Below are 19,952 nucleotides of genomic sequence, written 5' to 3'. Positions count from 1 at the left end.
AGTCTTCATAATAGCTGCCATTCTGACTGGAGTGAGATGGTATCTTAGAGTTTTTTTGATTTGCATTTCTCTAATTGCTAGAGATGATGAGCATTTTTTCATATATTTGTTGATTGATTGTATATCCTCTTCTGAGAAGTGTCTGTTCAGGTCCTTGGCCCATTTATTGATTGTGTTATTTGTTTTTTTGGTGCTTAGCTTTTTGAATTCTTTATATACCCTAGAGATTAGTGCTCTATCTGATGTGTGGGGGGTAAAAATTTGCTCCCAGGATATAGGCTCTTTATTCACCTCACAGATTGTTTCTTTTGCTGAGAAGAAATTTTTTAGTTTGAATCCATCCCACTTGTTGATTCTTGGTTTTAATTCTTACGCTATAGGACTCTTATTAAGGAAGTTGGGGCATAATCCCCTAAGACTAGGGCCTACTTTTTCTTCTATTAGATGCAGAATTTCTGGTTTAATTCCTAGGTCTTTGATCATCTTTGAGTTGAGTTTTGTGCATGGTGAGAGATAGGGGTTTAATTCCATTTGTTGCATATGGATTTCCAGTTTTCCCAGCAGCATTTGTTGAAGAGGCTATCTTTTCTCCAATGAATGTTTTTGGCACCTTTGTCCAATATAAGATAATTGTAATTTTGTTGGTTAGTCTCTGTGTCCTTTATTCTATACCATTGGTCTACTTGCCTGTTTTGGTGCCAATACCATGATATTTTTGTTATTGCTCTGTAGGATAATTTAAGGTCTGGTATAGTGATGTCCCCTGCTTCACTCTTCCTACTAAGGATTGCTTTAGCTATTCTGGGTCTCTTATTTTTCCAGATGAATTCCATGATTGCTTTTTGTATTTCTATGAGGAATGCCATTGGGATTTTGATCAAAATTGCATTAAATCTGTATAGTGCTTTTGGTAGTCTCCATGTGGTTTTCTAAGCCTGTAATAGTTCAAATCTCTCTGATTCTGTAATATCACCTAGTTCTGTGAACACATATCCATCACGTTCTATCTATGTGGAAACTACCTGGATCATAACCACTTCATATGTTTCTCTGTCTTTGAGGTCATCGTATCCCCAGATGACTACACCATCCTAAATGGGCAATTGCTGTACTTGGGATGCCTCTTCCATTCTTCCCCTCCTGTGCCTATTAGGATTCTGTGTCTCTTTCACATCTTTATTCCTCCAATATCTTCTTCATGAAGACTTTCTCAGTCCACAATTTGGAATTCATCTTATCTCCTCTGAGCTTACACAGAATGATTTTATGCCTCCTACTTGTGGCATTAAATATTTTAGTTTCCTTTGTTTTATTATGCATGTATATCTTCCCCTACTGGGATTATAACTTTCTTAAGAGAAGCAATCATATATTAATCACACTTCCTTGCCTTAAACCCTTTTTGGATAAGGTGCAGAACAGCTACATATATAAATAAATAATCTTCCCTTTCTTGCTGCATTTGGAACAATGCCCATCACACACAAGATATACAATGAATATTTGCTCTATGAATAAATAGATGAATGAATAGCAGACAGATTAAGCAGGCTAGGGAGTGTTAAAAATGCTTCCTTGTACATTACAATTACAGGAAGATTATCATTAGCAATAATGTGTTATTACAAATACCATTCTGCATGATCAGTTAATGTCAACATTTGTTTATTGTGCACCTGCACATATCACCCAAGGCCAAATTATATTTTTATCCTATCATTCACCTGCTCAAATATTCAGTGTCTGCCTGGGTGTGCTTCAGAATGAATTTATAACTTCCTCTTTTTCACATATGGCATTTTTATTAGCTTTGCTTTTTTATCCAATATGCCAACACATATCTGAATATATGAATACTGTATTTTTCTGTGTTCCTTGTGATTTTCCCATGCTTCCTCTTTATTCTTTTTTCTTAGTTTTACTCCTTCATCTCCCTTTTTCCCCTCCTTTGCTTCCCTTCCTCTTTCTCCTATAGTCCCTCTTTATTTCATTCCCTTGATGCCTCTTGTGGCTTATTATGTATTACATCCTGGTCTAAGAAATGGCACCAACCATACGAAATAGCTGATGCATTGTGGAGGCTCACAGTGCAGAGTGAGCTGTTATTTATTTCCTTCTTTTGCCCTAATATCAGGAGCAACACGACTCTGTTCGTAACAAGGCACATCCCACCATTAATGTTTTGCCTCACTTTTGTTCAGATTCTCTCCAAAATAGAGGAACCATTCATAACCATCTGGCAGCAGAGCAAGCTAAACCCTTGCAACTGGGCCTTCCACCTTTGGTTCTGATTCAGTGTCACAAAACCACACTAGCTACCCTGTCCTCTGAGGGTTACTTTATGCAGGCTTCTCATAAGTGCCTGGAGGTTACAGAGTAGTTCTAACAGCTCTGATTGCTTTTCCCATGGGAACTCATGGAGACAAGCTAATAAATGGAGCACTTAAAATATTGCCAACCACCAATCAAGAAAAAAGGAATACCAATTTTGTTGATCTAAAACAAAAGTTTACTTAGGAATATTGTTAGAAAATGTTTTAACCAACTTCATGTACATTATATTCTTTAAGGATAGCATTAAAAGTCAATAGTGTTTATCTTTGGATATAGGATTAGGAGGACCTTTATTATTTTATGTACATATTTCTATATTAGATTTGCATTTGTATATTATTTTATGAAAGTAAGTTAAATTTAATAAATCTTAATATTTTTGTTGAGTGCTAAGATATGAATGTCAAATTGAAAATTATTAATAAATTTTTAATTTCCAAGCAAAACCATCAAAGTTTTGCCTTCCAGGGAAAACCCTACATAATCAATAAAGATACAGAAGACAAGTATACATGACCATTTGATAAGAGATATATTTTGTCTTGTTCAAGAACATAATGATTCACCATTAAACAATAGAGGGCAGTAGAATAATAGTTCACAGTGTTTATTTTAGACAAAACTTACCAAATTCTTCTTTGTACCCCTTAGACAAGGATTAAAATAGATTTATAAACGAAGAAAAGCTAGCATCATTATTTTTTTCTTTTACTTTTCAAAAGATAATGTTTACCATAAGAGAGGAATATAGGTTGGCAATTTGGGCTCTTTCTTGGACCTTGCGATATTCTTCCTGGCTTTGAGGTTTGTATCACAATACTAATAAGCAGTATTTATAGTTTCCATTTATCTGTTAAAAGGGTTGTGTATTCATAAACCAGTTTAGAGAAAAAGAAAAATTATCAGTTTAACTCAGCTACTAAGTACTCATTGGTTGTTGACATAATAACACTTCAAGTAACTGAATTAAATTGTTGGTGTTCAAATGTGCTTGTTCATATTGGTTATGTAAAAATTGACTTACTGCCAACTAAGCATCCTCAAATGCAAGATTGACAGTGTGCAACCCAGGGAAGTTCTGATTAAAGAAGCTTCTACCAGGACCATGCTGAGCCATGTTGGAGCCTAAGGGGGTAAAAAATCAGTATTATGATCCTGTTTGTATTTAAAATAATGTTACTTTCATCCTAAAGTTTTTTTCTTTCAAAGTATTTTTAAAAAACATTATTTCTACTGATGACTATTTTTTGAGGGGAGGGATGATTTCTTAAATTCTCTCCTTGGGAGATAGTACCTTATTCCCATCACCCTAATGCTAGTTCTTCTGGTAGCTAATCAAACCAATGTATTGTTGAGTCATAGCAACATAAAAATTTAAAAAAAAAGAATAGTGCATGGTAGAAAGGGAAATAAAAGTGCCGCAGTCTGGCTGGGCACAAAATCACGAGCCACTCACACCTTTTAGATTCAAACAGCAACTCTTTATTCGAACTGTCACCGGCACTCTACACACAGGTTCTGGGCAAAATCCACGCTCTCCACTGGGCTCTGAATCCCAAATACTCTCTGAATCCCGTGAGAACTCAACTGGAACTCAAGGAGCGGGTGCCTGGAGGCAGCAGGATATGCCCTATTCCCAGCAGGATACACCTTAAACCTGGAACCACCCTAAACCCAAGGAGTGCCCTAAACCCAGATCCGCCCTGGTCCTTGAGCAAGGTCACCTTACATGCAATGTCACTGCAAATGACCTGGGTCATGCCATGCGTCATTCCTACTTGGCAATGGCTCTCAGCATAAAAGATAAAGTCAATCCTCAGAAAGATTATCACCAGTGTTATCCTTATATGCAGAATTCTTAGTCTGCTACATAATGAAATATATTTCAATAAATCATGCTTCAACCCTATTTGGAATGCAGCTTCAAGAACAAGTCTGAACTACTAGCTTGATCATTTATTTCTTTATATCTAGAATACGGATTGCCTTGGTTTAATATCTTATTTTAGAGAGAAAAACAAATTGAAGAAAACCACAGTGGATCTAACCATATTCTTTAAACCATATCTTTCTTCAGTTGTCTGTCCTTCTTTTCAGAAATAGCATCACCATCTCAGATCTTGTCTGTTCTAAGAAAAATTATGTTAGTTCCTATAACACTGAAACTGCTGGAAAAACTGTCTTAATCACAAGTAACCTGGTGCTATTCCGTCTGAATTGCCCATAACTCTTCTAAACAGGGTAAAATAATAAATAGAAGATAGACACACAGAAAGAGGCTTAAAATAGACCTGGCCAGGAACAGCAATGGAGTAAATTCTGGAGTGAACTCCAGAAGTCCCTTAAGTATACCTGTATGAATCCAAATTGTGGGCCTTAGGAAAAAATAGTCTGCAATGAACTGAATGAAAAAAGAATGATTCTGTACTCAAATCAGTTGTGCAATTGCTGTCTCCCGTTTGGAGGATCACATTAAAAAGCTCAGAAGAGTCCTGCAGAATTTTCCTCAATGACTAACCCTGAATTTCCCAAACATGTATGAAAATGAAGGAAATTTTTGAATATGTCATCCTAACAAATATTTCACAGAATTAGTATTCTTGCAGACTACAATTTTGGAAATGTTGATCACTATTCAGAAAACAGAGGTTTAATTTATACATCGGTGTAGGTTTAGGAAGAGTTCTTAATATTACGCAGTCACAATACAATGCCTTTTGGCACTGAATGGATGGTTTCATGAAATTAAGAAGTTTCTATTTCAAATGCACTGGATCATTAATACTACATTCCCTAGAGCTCTTCATAGTATCTGACAGAGCACGGGCCAATAGAATGTACTTATTGAATAAACACATTGCTAGAACATTGTTTCCTGAGATTTTAGCCAGTCTGCTATCTGGGAGATGATAATTCACGTATTCACTAGATATGCTATTGGCTTTTTTTCAAACAGAAACCTGTGATGCTAATGTTAATTTTATATTTAATAAAAGGGATTTTTTTCACATGCTTCAGGAGATAAGCTTCAATTCTAAAAATTTTTCAACTTTTAAAAGTTTCAACTTTAAATTTTTTTTTTTGTTTTTTTAAAAAAATTTACAATTAAAATTAGGGCTGGGGTTGTGGCTCAGTGGTAGAGTGCTTGCCTAGCATGGGTGAGGCACTGGATTCAATACTCAGCATCACATTAAAATAAATAAATAAAATAAAGGTATTGTGTTCATCTAAAATTAAAAATATATTTTTTAAATTAAAAATAAATTTTAAACTTTTAAAAGTTAAAAATGTTTCAACTTTAAAAAAAACTTAAAGTTATACATGCTTTTGCCATTTTAGGATCTTACATCATGTCCCTAGTCATAAGTGACAAAGATGTGGATACTCAGACTTCACATTCTTTTACATGCCTCAGACATTCATTTTGTTTTGGCTGATCGAGAAACAAAAGGTCATAATGTGATTTCTTTAATGTTTTCTGTATGTCTATCCATCACTATTCAGTTACATGGTTGAAATGTGATGGTAGAGTTATCATAATTTCTTGTTGGGAGAACATTCTTGAAGTCCCATTTGTAGACATTATCTTAGCACCGATAAGGGCTGTCAAAAATATTTTCATTCATGTAGTGAAATGCTGATATTAAGATTCTACAACTACATGATGGTGGCCTATTGAGGTTTTCATTATTTAATTCATAATTTTTATCACCAAGTGTCTATAACCTTTTCATGACATGTTCTCTTGATTCCAGAAAGCTTAAACCTTGGGGATTTTTTGTTTGTTTGTTTGTTTGTTTGTTTTGTTTTTGTTTTTAGCCTCAGCTCAATTGATATTGGTATGATTCATTAATATGAACACACATATACACTCAATGTGTATGTGTGTGTGTGTGTGTGTGTGTGTGTGTGTGTGTGTAAAGCAATTCACAAATGTACTCATTAGATGTTTACCTACTTTGGTTGTTTGTTGAAAATAAATCTTAGAACTATTTCAAGAGACAATCCAATTGTGTTTTAATTTATAGATCATTAAATTTTTCTAGAAAGGAGCAAGAGAGTCATTATAAATATAAACTGACTCTTAACTATATTGACCCAACATCTAACAACATTGACCTACTTGTAGTGTACATTTAATTAAAAAAGCAATGGACAGAATAAAATTAACTTCAGAGAATAACCAAAGAAAATGGTTATAATAAATACAGTTATCTATTACTTAGTTTCACATCATTGAAAGAATTTCATCAATACCTCTGGAAGATAATTGCCTAATAAAACTCAGGTGTAAAATATTTCTACAGAAATAGTTAATGTTTCCTATCTTCAGAGTAAGAGATTTTATGATGTAATTTTTAAACATTATTTACAAAGGAGATAGCTTAATGACCAAATCAATCTTCATAACACATAAAGGAAAATGAGCCACTTGAGAAGATTTAAATTAAATCCCTTAACTTAAAGAAAAGTCAGGAAAAAAATTATTTCCAACTTTCTGACAAGAGATAATGGGAAGTAAGCATAGGCAATGTAGAAAATGTGCTTGGTTATATTTGTTGGGTATGAAACAAAAGTATTTGAGTACTCAGATCATTCCTGCATTCCTGTTCCCTAAAAGCAAGTTTGGAGCAATTTGTTATAGCTGCAACAGTACATCAAAAAGTGAATATCACCAGAATTCAAGAGAAAGCAAAAGAAAAAAGATCTTGATGTTAAATTGAAGTTCTTTTACTTAATGGCAGAACATTAGCAGCGTAGGCTTTTTAAATGTCAAAGTTCCTTCAATTGTTTGTTTTGGGGACAACATAAGAGGTTACGTATCAAATTGCATGAATGCAGACAATATGGCTACTGGGTTGTAATTACTATATAAGTGGATTAACTGTTTACAATTTGAGGACAGAATACAATAAACACTCTTAATAGAAGAAAGCAGCTTTTTAAATGTCTTGAACTTACTCTTTCACAATTACTTTGGAGGATCTAAAAACAACAACAAAAAAATCATAAGTAGGAGTCAATGTGGGAGAATTCCAGATTCCCCTCATCAGCACACACTCAGAACATCTCAAGGCAGGAGAAGTATCACATCTGAAAGCACACTAGTACAGTGGTTTGCCCTTACCCATAGGGGATAGGTTCTGAGACTCCCAAGGAATCTTGAATCAGCAGATAGTACTGAATCTTATACTTTAAAGTCTTCTCCATCTTAACTAAGCACTTATAGCACATTGTACCTGTAACTTCTACAGTTTGAGGAATGACAGCAAAACTAGCATATGTTTCCTTGCTTTCTTATATAATTTAACATAAAAGTCATTCTTACTATAAATGATAGCTTGAATGTGTGCACAAAATTTCATATGTTCAGAAAATTAATTTACAAGTTATGTTATGAGGGCTCTGACTTCATGAATGGATTAACCAATTCATAGATTAATAAACTAAAGAATTATCAAGTCAGTAGTTTTGTTATGAAAGTGAGATCTCTTTGGTTAGCATGCTTTGTTTTGCCAAGAGATCCCCTGAGGCACCTTGGTGTTCATAGAGAGTATCCACTAATAAGAAAGTTCTTGCCAATTATAGTTCCTTGACCTTGAACTTTCTGAGTACAAAATGGTAAGAAATCAATTTCTTTTCTTTATAAATAACTCTGTTTCAAGTATTTTGATATCACAAGAGAAAATTGACAAAGAAAATATTGATCTTAGTAACCTCAGCATATGATTTATTTTTTTTCCTTATTAACTTGGTTACCTTCACCATTTCCCTTAAAGGAAGCACTTTATGGTTTATATTTTGCATGTCTGAATTGTCAGCATCAATACTTTCACTTTGGAGCCATTGTTAAGTAAAATAGGTTAGTTGGACAAAAATACAGTAATACTACACCAGTTAATCTGATACCGTGATAACTGCTAAGTAAATAATGGGTAGCATATAGTGTGTGGATACACTAGACAAAGTAATCATTTATACTCCATGTGGGAAGAAGCAGGATGACTATTGATTTTACCACACTAGTCAAATGTCAAGCAATTTAAAACATGTATTATTTCTTTCTTAAATTTTTCATTTAATAGTTTCAAATCATGGTTGATGATAGGCACCTCAAACCATGGCTAGAGAATACTGCAACACTCTCAAAATCTTTACTTGACTATATAGATTAAAGCAGTAGTTATTAGTATTAATGATTCTGTAGCATTCTACAACTAAAAATTTAATTTAAGATATTTAGGAGTGAATAGAGAAAAAGAAAATGATGATCTCAAGAAGTGATAGTGTTAACATAAACATAACTGTGTTGCACAGGGGATTACATTTATCTAGCTTTATACTAGTCACTCAGTGCCTGACATGGTGATTGGCACAGGGTGCTCAAACAATGGTTAACAACAGCAACCTGTCCTGATAGTATGAGATCACCACCCTATTGACATTATTGATTCTCCACCATGATATTTGGTTCATATTGCACCTTTACAAGGAGGAGGTTGAAACCATGGTTGGCATAGGATAAAATAAAGAAGATAGAGTCAGAGCCCAGACATGGACAAATCTTAAAGGATGAAGAAATAGTGAAAGTCATGTAGTTTTTAGACACAATTCTTTCTTGAGAAACTTGGGTCTCAGTTGTTCTATTCAATTGAGAAGCAGTGCACTGAATAAGCTTTTGCTTGCACATTGATGATAAAAATAACAATAATTATTTAAGCCATATTGAGAATTTCCCCTCATTCCAAGGCATGGTATCTGGAAGGATGCTATAGTCTGGATGTTGAATACCACGCATAAGCCTGTGTATTAAGGGTTTTGTCCATGGGGAGGCACTATTGAGGAATGGAACCTTTGAGAAGCAAGGCCTTATGAAAAGTCCTTGGGTCACTGGGAAATGCCAAGGGGATTTTTCCAACCCTAGACTCTTTCTCTGGATTTCCTAGCTGCCCTATATGCTGCCATCACCAGAAGCCCAAAGCCATGAGGCTGCTTAATCTTGGAATAGAGACTCCAGACCATAAGCCAAAATAAGACTTTTCACATTCTAAATTAATTGTCTCAGGTATTTTGTTATAGCAATACAAAGCTGATTAATGCATAGGGGTTCCTAAATATAATATTGTGAAGCACAAATGTAGTTTTTAAATAATGACAATTTGGGCTTTCCTTCCAACTCCAGCTCCTGTGAAAAAGACTCAAAAAGTTCAGAGGAAGATAAACATAAAATTTGGGGAATATTTCCAAAGTCCTAGAGCTATCATCCTACACAGTTCTCAACTTTTAATTACTTTTTTTTAAATATCTTATTAAATTTAAAATTCAATGTGTAATAGTACCCAATAGTTGTGATTCCGATGCTTATTGTTAAAAGTATTCTACATGATAAATACTAAATAATTACATCCCTAGTGTTTATTTTGTAATTATTTATTATACAACAAATGTGTCTCTATATCAAAATTAACTTTTACATATCCCACAGTAAAAAAATATAGAGTTAATCTAGAGCATAATGGTAATTTTTAAATCACAAAGAATTGGATGGTAATAATCTTTGATATTAACAGCAAAACCACATGAAAATCAGTTTTCCTTGGATAGAAATATATGTTACTCCTTTCATGAGGTGAGTATTTCTTTTCCAGGAGTTTCCAGGTCATATTATCTTTTTACCCTCCTAGATTTGCTTGAAGACTTATAAATTAAAAGTTTGAGAAGGCACAGCATTAGCTTTCCGATAGGATTGTAGTAGTTTTGTCAATTCGAGTATTGGATTTTCACTCTCACAGCTAGAATGGAAACATTTGGTATGGATTCTTCCTTGTAACTTAACACAGCTCAGTCTCTGGCATGTGATTTTGCTATTTATGCTTCTATAGATTTCCCATGACCACTAAAAAAGTCTCGAGCACATAATTTTTTTAAAAAAGTGTATCATTGCCATCTTTTGTTTGCTTGTTGAAACTTGAATGAACCAAGCCAAGAAGCTTGAGTTACCTTCAGCTTGAACTCCCATTTTTCTTTCCTTCATGAGGGCTTTCCTGAGCCTGTGCATTGGGCTGGTGCCCTGTGACTGTATTAGTTTCCTAGGGCTTCTGCAACAAATCACCACAAAGTAGTTGGGAAAACAATATTAATGTATGTCCTGACACTGTGGAACTGCAGAAGTCTGAAATCGAGGTGTTGGCAAGATACGTCTATTGGGATGTCCTGGGGAAGGCAGTTCCATGCCCCTCTCTGAGTTTCTGGTGGTTGCCAGCAGTCATCTGCATTACTTGGCTTATACCTGCTTGTCTCTGCTTCCTGCCATGCTAATTGCCTTCCTTCCTGTGTGGGTTGTCTGTGTGTCCTCTCTTATTTTTATAAGGACATGAGTCATTGAACTAGTACTCATTCCCATCCAGTCTGACCTTATTTTAAATGATGACATCTGCAAATACCTTATTTCAATGAGGCCATATTCTGAGGTCCAGAGGGTACATGAATTTTGAATGATTCTATTCAAACTTCCACACTGTGTATTAGATTCTTCTTCAGAGTGAAACAAAAAATCAGACATGCCATTTCTCTGGAGTGGATTTCTCATTACCTTGGAAAGAGTCTGGAGAACAGTATCAACACTTTGCCTTTACTTGTATGGGGGAGGTACCTGTCTCTGCACTTCTGTAGATTCTGTGTGCATATCTGTCTTACCATTTACCATTCCAAAACAAAACCACTTCCATGACTGTTTTTCACCTCATAATGCACACTCCTTGAGGAGGGGAAGTTCATCCTATACTGAACTGTAAGATTTTAGCAAATATGCAGCACAAAAACAAAATATCCACATTTTACATTTAATCATTTCTTTAGTCATCAAACACTTATCGAATGCCTACTGTGTGCCAGAACAACTAATATAGCAGGTGAGAGAAAATGTTAATCATACCTATTTGACTACTGATTTAGTGATTTCAAGGAAAATACACATAAGTACACAGGTGAGTGTCACGAGCCATCAGTAGGCTGTGTGTGGACTGTTGTACATAGTAACCTCCTGAGGGAATAAGTCTGGAACTGGGAACTCACTGGGACACTCCCCCAGGGATTGACTGCCTGATGCAGGCAAACTTTCCCCTCAAGCTTTACCTAAGATCCCACACAGCACCTGAGATGGGTGTGACCTGCCAAAATGTCAATCAACCTGCTGTCTGCAAGACATCACAAAGCAAGACTCCGCCCTTGAAACCTTACCCCTGCCTTTGATGTATCCCCTTAAATAAACCACCAGAGAGACTTTGTCTTTGTCTAGTTCAAGAACCAATGTGGACTACATCTATCTATCAGGGAGCTTCACTTTTGTAAGTATATTTCTGAGTTTTTGGGTGTTTTATAATTTATTAATTATTGAGATATTAAGATTTAGGTGGCTTAATTATTTGAGATATTAACGTTTAGGGTGGCTTCTATTTAGGGTGGCTTGGATTTCTCTGGACAGAAGAACCCCCCAATGAGACTCTGACCATCTTCCCCCCGAAAAGGTGAACATATAATTCATCAAGGTTATTAGTACCCAGAGATCTGTGCATCTTTTGCTTAAAGTGTCTCATATTTGTCCTGTATAAACTTATTATCTTGTTTTCATTTTCTCATTCCCAGAATAGATGCAAGGCTGCTCATAATAATACATTACATTTGCCTTATCAGTTAGAATGTATTTGGCCATAGATAATAGAAATTACAAGTAATATTGTATTAGATCAATGTAGTTTTATTGGTTTCCTTTTCTCACTTAAATAAAAAAGTAGGCCCAAATCTTCACCATGTCAGCCTAGGATCTGACTTCCTTAACAAGACCCCTAAAGCGCAAGAAGTAAAATCAAGAATCAATAAATAGGATGGATTCAAATTAAAAAGCTTCTTCTCAACCAAGAAAGCCATCAATAATGTGAAGAGAGGCCTACAGAATGGGAGAAAATCTTTAGCACATGCACCTCTAATAAAGCAGTAATTCTAGGATATATAAAGAACTCAAAAAACTTAACACCAAAAACCAAACAAATAAACAAAACAAATAACCCAATCATTAATTGGCAAAGGAACTGAACAGACACAATCACAAAAGAAGAAATACAATCAATCAACAAATATATGAAAATGTGTTCAACATCTCTAGCAATTAGAGAAATGCAAATCAAAACTACACTCATATTTCATCTCACTCTAGTTAGAATGGCAATCATCAAGAATATAGGCAACAATAATGTTGGTAAGGAAGTGGGGAAAAAGGCACACTCACACATTGCTGGTGGGACTACAAATTGGTACAACCACTATGGAAAGCAGTATGAAGATTCCTCGGAAAACTTGCAATGGAACTACAATTTGACCCAGCTATCCCATTCCTCTGTTTATATCCAAAGGATTTAAAATCAGCACATTACAGTGATGTAGCCACATCAATGTTCATAGCATCTCAATTCACAGTAGCTAAACTATGGAACCAAAATAGGTGTCCCTCAATAGACAAATGGATAAAAAAAAATGTGGTATGTATATTCAGTGGAATATTACTCATCTTTAAAAAAGAATGAGATTATGGCATTTGTCAGTAAATGAATGAAGTTGGAGAATATCATGCTGAGCAAAATAAGCCAATCTCCAAAAACAAAGGCCAAATGTTTTTTCTAATATGTGTATGCTAATTCCCTAGGGCAGGGGCACTAGGGAAGAATAGTGTTACCTTAGATTAGGTAAAGGGAAGTGAAGAGAGGGGTGGGGTGGGGGTGGGAATAGGAGGAATAGTGGAATAAAACAGACATTATTACTTTATGTATATATGTGACTGCATTACCATTGTGATTCTACAACATGTACACTCAGAAAAATGAGAAATTATATCCTATATATATGTATGATATATAAAAGTGCATAAATGTATTCTACTGTCATGCATAGCTAATTAAAACAGATTTAAAAATAAAAAATAAAAATAAAGAAAAATAATTAGAGATGCTGGCATTTGTTGGAATTTGCTTAGTTTCTCAGTGACTTTATCTAAAACCCAATCTCTTTGAAACATCTCTTCTCCCATCCTTGAGTGAATGAACTTTTGCATTATGGTTTCATTCAAAGAGGGGAAGCAGTGGTTGGGGTAAAGAAAGTAGAAGCCATATCTTCTTTTACCTCCTATTAGGGAATAAATTTCTTCCAATTGATGGAAGACTTCCTGTTCCATCTAATTAGTCAGAATAGACTAACATGGAAACTTATGGCTGTAAGCATTACTGAGAAATTAGTATCTATCCATCAGCAGATTAGATCTGTAATTATATATACATATATGAATCTGTATATCTTTTAAAAATAGAAATTAGAATTTCCTGTTTTCTTATTCTGAGAGTGCAGGAAAAAAAAAAAACAATTTTGCAAGGCCTTCATTTTAAGAGCTGACAGCAATACCAATAGGGGTAGAAGTGCAACTAGCAACTTCTTGTCTCAAGCTGGCTTTACCATACAGAAATGACTCCCCTGAGCAGTTCAGGGGTGGAAGGGGTCTGGCAAAATGGACACTTGTAGAATAAAATGGGGATAACAATTAGTAATATTTCTAAGTGTCTTTTAAGAAAAATGCACATAAATAGTCCTGGGTATTTCTATTTTGATCAGCATACATTACTACTTCTTCTGCTTACCTCCTTTCTTCTATATTATTATTGGTGTATTATAGTAACCTATGATGATGGGATTTGTTGTTACTTATTTGAACATGCACACAATATAGCAACATAATTCAGCCGGTATTCCTCCCTGGCACTTCCCTGCCTCCCACAGTTAACCTCATTTTACTCTCCCTTTGTGAAGCCACCTCATTCTCTTAGACATTATCTGAAGCACTCTGAGCTCACCTTCTTGTTCCAGAAATTGACAAGCGAGTCACAGCTGGATAATTAACATATTTTACCTCTCAGTCATGAGTATGGGGCTCTGATATTCATGTATATGAGGAAAATTGGATACAGATCTGGGATTTCTACTGGAACTCCAAAGAAATACACACTCTCTTTATGCTAAGATTGCTAAAATGATGGGATAAATAAGGCTGAAGGACATTTTTGCAATAACTAAAGTAAAGAACTAAGAAGAGTGGCTTCCTCACTTTTGAACATCATTCATATCATAGGCAGTAAGTAAAGTATGTTTTATTCAGTATCTCACGGAATTTCAATTCCGATCTTATAAATTCAACACGGCTGCCTCTATTTTCAAGTAAAATTTAAGAGATTAAATGACATATCCAGGATTATACAGTGCCAAAGAAAAAATTTAATTTTTGAGTCTCATCAGGATAGGAACCTTCTCTGCCTTATGCATTCAATGGTATCTGGCAGGTAATATATGCTCAATAATTATTACCGAATGAGAGAACCAGAGTTGGAGTGAAAAATCAACAAGAATCAGTGAAAAGCCGACTTAAGTCCATTTCTCAGTGTTTATTTGCTTCTTTTTATTTATTTATATATTTATTCTGTTTTGAATACAAGTGGAAAGCCTTCTGATAAGCCATGAAGTTTTTTGAAAATGTAACTAGATGAGTAAAGGGCAAGATACTATCTTACAGAATCTCCATTTCCTTAAACCCAAATATCCAATATGAAAAGCAAACAAGGATTCTATTTGAAAATTAAAGCCCTTTAGTGGAGGCTAGCATGCTTTTGAAATTTGTACCCCAAATCAATTTGCCAGAAATAAATAAAACTAACTGTATGGTGAAAGGACCATACAGTTCCCATCCAAAGCAAGCACCATATTTAGTTTTATTCTTGGCTCAAGGACACTGGTCCTTGAGAACCATGTATTAAACCAAAAATATCCCCTGTCATCCAAAGACCATATATGGGAAATAAATAAATGTTTTACAAAGTCTAATAAAGCTAGATTGTACCTGACTATTTCATATTGTCATACAGCATAATATTTCTTTGCTTTTGAATTTCAAATAAAAATCTTCCATTAATCAACAAAATACGATTATTCATTATAGATTGTTATCATGTTCATGCGGACACATGGCTCAAAGCAAATTATAGATAGCTTTCAAAGTACTAATTTAGTTATCGCAAAAATGTCCTTCAGCCTTATTTATCCCATCCAAAACTGATTGCAGCTACTTGTGAAGTTTCCATAGACATACTACAATGAGATGATTAAAGTCATAGTTATATCAGTGCTATCCAAAAGAACTTTCTGTGATGATGGAAATAGGCTGTATCTGCTTTCTTCAAAATGGTGACTGCTAGTCACATGTGGCCATCGGTCACTTACAAGGTGGCTGCTGTCCCTAAGGCACTGAATCTTGAATTTTATTTATATTTAATTTTAATTCAAATAGCCATTTGCAGCTAGAGGCTCTGTATTGGACAGTACAGGTGGATAACAGTGTCCTTAATGATGTCCTTAATGAAACAGCATTCGGAGCTGGACAATGAAGTTATACAATCTACAGAGAGTAGCTACTTTGCTAAGGATTATGCAATAGCCTTTAACTGCTTGTATTTTGATTGTGATCTTCAAACTTACTGTCTATGTTGATGAGAGATGTTGGATGATCAAGTACACTTAAATGGTAGTTTTAGGGGAGAAGAAGTCCTAGCAAGATATAGAAGAGCCATTAAATAATGTATTTACATTATATGTTCACTTTAAGACAGACTCTCTTCCAAAAGGTAACAAATCTCTTAAAATTCTTAAGATATAAAGCCTTAAATTAAAACTGATTAAATCGACATGTAATGATGAACATTTTGGAATTTCCCCAAGGTCTCCACTAACTTTCAGAGATTTCATAAACATATTTAAAGTAAAATGATTAGATTTTCTATACTGCATATAGACTTTATTTTGTTCTTTCCTTAGTCTACTTTAGTGTTTCCCAACTCCTATTATGCAAACAATTTTCTGGACGAGGTTAGGTATGCAAAAATATGTGTGCTACATTTCATAGGTAATTTAAGGGCAAATTTTACATAATTGATTTTTGCCTTCTGTGCTGATTGACTGACTTCTGCATGACTCCTGCACCTCTCTCAGGGTTTAATCCTCACTCTTCTGCTTAAAATTATTTTCCTCTGAAGGTTGTGAAACAAATCAATTCAGCATTGCTTCAACCACATTAACGTATTTTTTTTTAAAAAATCAAACCTGCAATTATCTGAATTTTCTAAGTGTTTGTATGCCCAAAGGTCTAATTGCGAAGAGTAGTTTCAAATAACCTAATAAATTTCAAACCTCTGCATATGGAATTACACCATTTCTATTTCTTTTTCTATATGTTCCAGACTAGCAAAAGCAGACAATTTTTTAGAGTCTTATTAGGGACAACTTCTAAAAAAAATATTATGATACTAATTATGTTCAAATGAAATTTCCTTTTCCAACTTCTAGAATTTTCTAGATAATTCTCTTAATATCTGCTTACTTAGAAATCATATTAAATAGTTTCAGATTATTCAGATTCTTCTTTAGGTAAGCATTCCTTACAATCATTCTGGAAACTTTTGGATCCAAAACAAATATTAATAATCCCAATATCAGACATTTCCCAATGTAGTTTGTAGTAAAAAAATCAAAACAATCATAGGTGAAATGAATGTGGGTGATTATAATTTTAAAGAATGATTTATTTTAGCAGTTATTTTACAAGTCTAACCTGTGCCAAAGTGTTTAAATCCGTGATTTTTGACATATGCTTGTCTCGTAAAAAATCTTCTAGAGGTTGGCAAATGAATTCTGATTAGCACATAAAATATATTCCAGTGCTTCTGAACACACACGTACAAAAAATTGTTTCTCTCTGAGGGAATATTTTGTTCAGATTCTTAGATATGGAGGTTTGCCAGGAAGCTAGGCTTAGAAAGAATACTTGGATAATTTATTAAGTAAGAGCAGCCCAAGTCTTACTGTCTTTATGAAACCCATGATAACATCACAGTCTTCTGCTCAACAAAGCTGACATCATTCATTTGACACATGCTATTAAGTTCTTCCACAGGACCCGATGCCAAAAAATGTTCTTGTTGTTTAACAAAAGTAAATACTCCTTTGTGTCTTGCTTCTAACAATAAACTGTAAGATGAGAAAAAAAGGGACATAATTCCCGAAGTTCCTGTGGAAATCCAACAAGAGTTGGTGCACACTGCATATTGGGTTTCCCATATCCATCTTCAAGGGCTTCAAGTTTTTAATTGCACCATTTACTCATTTCCTAATAAAACTGAGTTGCACTCCTTATATCTTGGTGTGGGTTCTCTTTTCTGATTAGCTTACAATTCATCAACTCATTTACAAAACCGTTTATTAAGCAAGTATTATGTTTCGAATGTGTCCACAAAGGTTCACAGGTTGGAAGTTGAATCCCCATTGTAACAGTGTTGAAAGGTAGGACCTTAAGAGTTGATTAGGATTATGAAAGCTCTGCTGTTATACATGAATTTATGCCATTATTACAGGAATGGGTTAGTTATCACAGGAATAGAATCCTGATAAAGGATGTGTTTGGCCCTATTCCCCACCTGCCTTTGTTTTGCATGTGAGTGTCTATATGGATTCTTGGCTTTATTCCTCTTGACATGAGATGATGCAACAAGAAATTCTCACCAGATGTGACCTTGGATCTCCATCCTCCATAACTGTAATAAATAACACTTTTTTCTTTGTAAATTATCCAGGCTCAGGTATTTTGTTCCATCAACACCAAACAGTCTATAACAAGGTGCCATCCACTTTGCTAGTGCTTTTTAAATAGTTGTCATCTTTCCATTTCTTCTTCTATAGTCTTATGTACCTTTGTCACTCTGATTTATACTATTGCCATAAACATTTATTGAGTATTTTATAGAAGCTTGATAAATATTTATTACATAAAACATGACTATGTAGACACTGTGCTTGGCACTGCATCTTGAAAGATGAATTATAGTACTTTGGCTGAGTGTGTAAATGGAAGTTTGTAATTATAAAACAATATGGATTGTTTTCATCTTTGCTATAATATGAGAAAACCATAATTCCTTCCTCCCCTCCTCCCAAGACATAAAAACAAAATAAATCTAAATGAATAGAACTTGAAAATCACTCCAAGAATCATTACTTTTACTCAGAAGAAGGCTGTGTGGTTTAGGTTAATAGCTTTAGGTTCCAGAAACACTGTCCGTGTTCCTCTGACCCAAATAGTGGCTGCACAGTAAGTCCTCACCCTATGTGGCCCCATCCATGCAGGACCACTGCTTCTCAAGATAGATTTAACCTTCAATGCTAGGATGGTGCTTTCTTAAAGTTGTATCACAGAAATACTCTTCCAAAGGAAATCAAGAGCAGCAATGCCTTCTATATTGGCTGAAGCATAAAGGGGATAAAGATGGTTTATGAATATTTTTGATCTCTGGCAAATATTTTAAACTACAGGGAAAAATCAGGTTCTTAATAAAAGCATTCTATAGCACTCAAGAGAGCTTATGTCAGATATGCCTAACCTTTTTCTGTTAATAATCCTACAATTGTTTTATCTGTACAACTAACAAATCTTTATTAATGTGTAGGCAAGAGCCAAGCATTGGAGATGTAATCCTTATTCTTACAGAGTTTCCATCATGCACAAGAGAAATCACATGGGGCAGGTTTTCTTGGACCACAGTTCAGATTTCTATACCTCAAAGTAGGAGCTAGCCAACTCCTTCCAATTCTAATAATTTCCGTTTACTGACACACAAGGGGATATTTACTCAAATGTGTCAGTGACTGGGATTCCGGTAGACACAGGTTTGACTGCCATACTGTGGATTAGGGAGAATATAATGATATTTATATTATAAACGGTATATAAGAGAACATGTGGACTAACTCAATAAACTAGATTTCACTACCGAATATTAGTTTCAGAGGCCTGGTGACTAGTAGTACTGTGATAAGAAGGAGAAATAGGATTTATTAGATGCTAAAACATCTGTATCTATTAGGGATATGATGGGGTCCAGAGTATGTAACTAAGGGTAACCTAGAGATCAAGAGCATCTCTTTTCATTAGGCACTATTTAACTTAATTGTCATGGAGTATGAGTAAAGCATAAATGAGTTGTATCAGTAATATCAAAATCCACATATTATTTGAAAGGGACAATGAGTACATGGAAGCTGCAAAATCATTATTTTGAAAGGATTTTGTAAGAAATTTTATTTCCTAGACATGCACAAGGTGATTTAGAACCAGTACAGTTTGGATAGTACATTGGAGAGGTCCTGGGGCTATGAAGACCTAAAGATAATATTAAAAAAAAGTAAAAAATGCATTGGTTTTATCTCCACATTCATACCTGAAAGTTTTTTTTTTATTATGAAGTGGTTGATTTGAGTCACTTTGGCCTCATTGTCTTTCTCTATATTTGTGATCACTTTCTTTCTGAAATGATTCTGCAGGAATAATTGGAAACATTTAGACTTTGCTGACTCACTTCAAGAAGCATGGCAGTTCCATCTTTTGAAGGTTTGTCTCGAGAGGTTGGTTGGAAACACACAATATTGGCTTTGGTTTCAGTTTTGCACTGGAGGGTACTCACTCGGTAGCTTGTTCCCCCCTG

The sequence above is a fragment of the Urocitellus parryii genome, chromosome 1 (genome assembly GCF_045843805.1).
Source record: "Urocitellus parryii isolate mUroPar1 chromosome 1, mUroPar1.hap1, whole genome shotgun sequence".
NCBI lineage: Eukaryota > Metazoa > Chordata > Mammalia > Rodentia > Sciuridae > Urocitellus > Urocitellus parryii.
The sequence above is the reverse complement of the archived record's forward strand: the minus strand, read 5'-3'. Positions refer to the sequence as shown.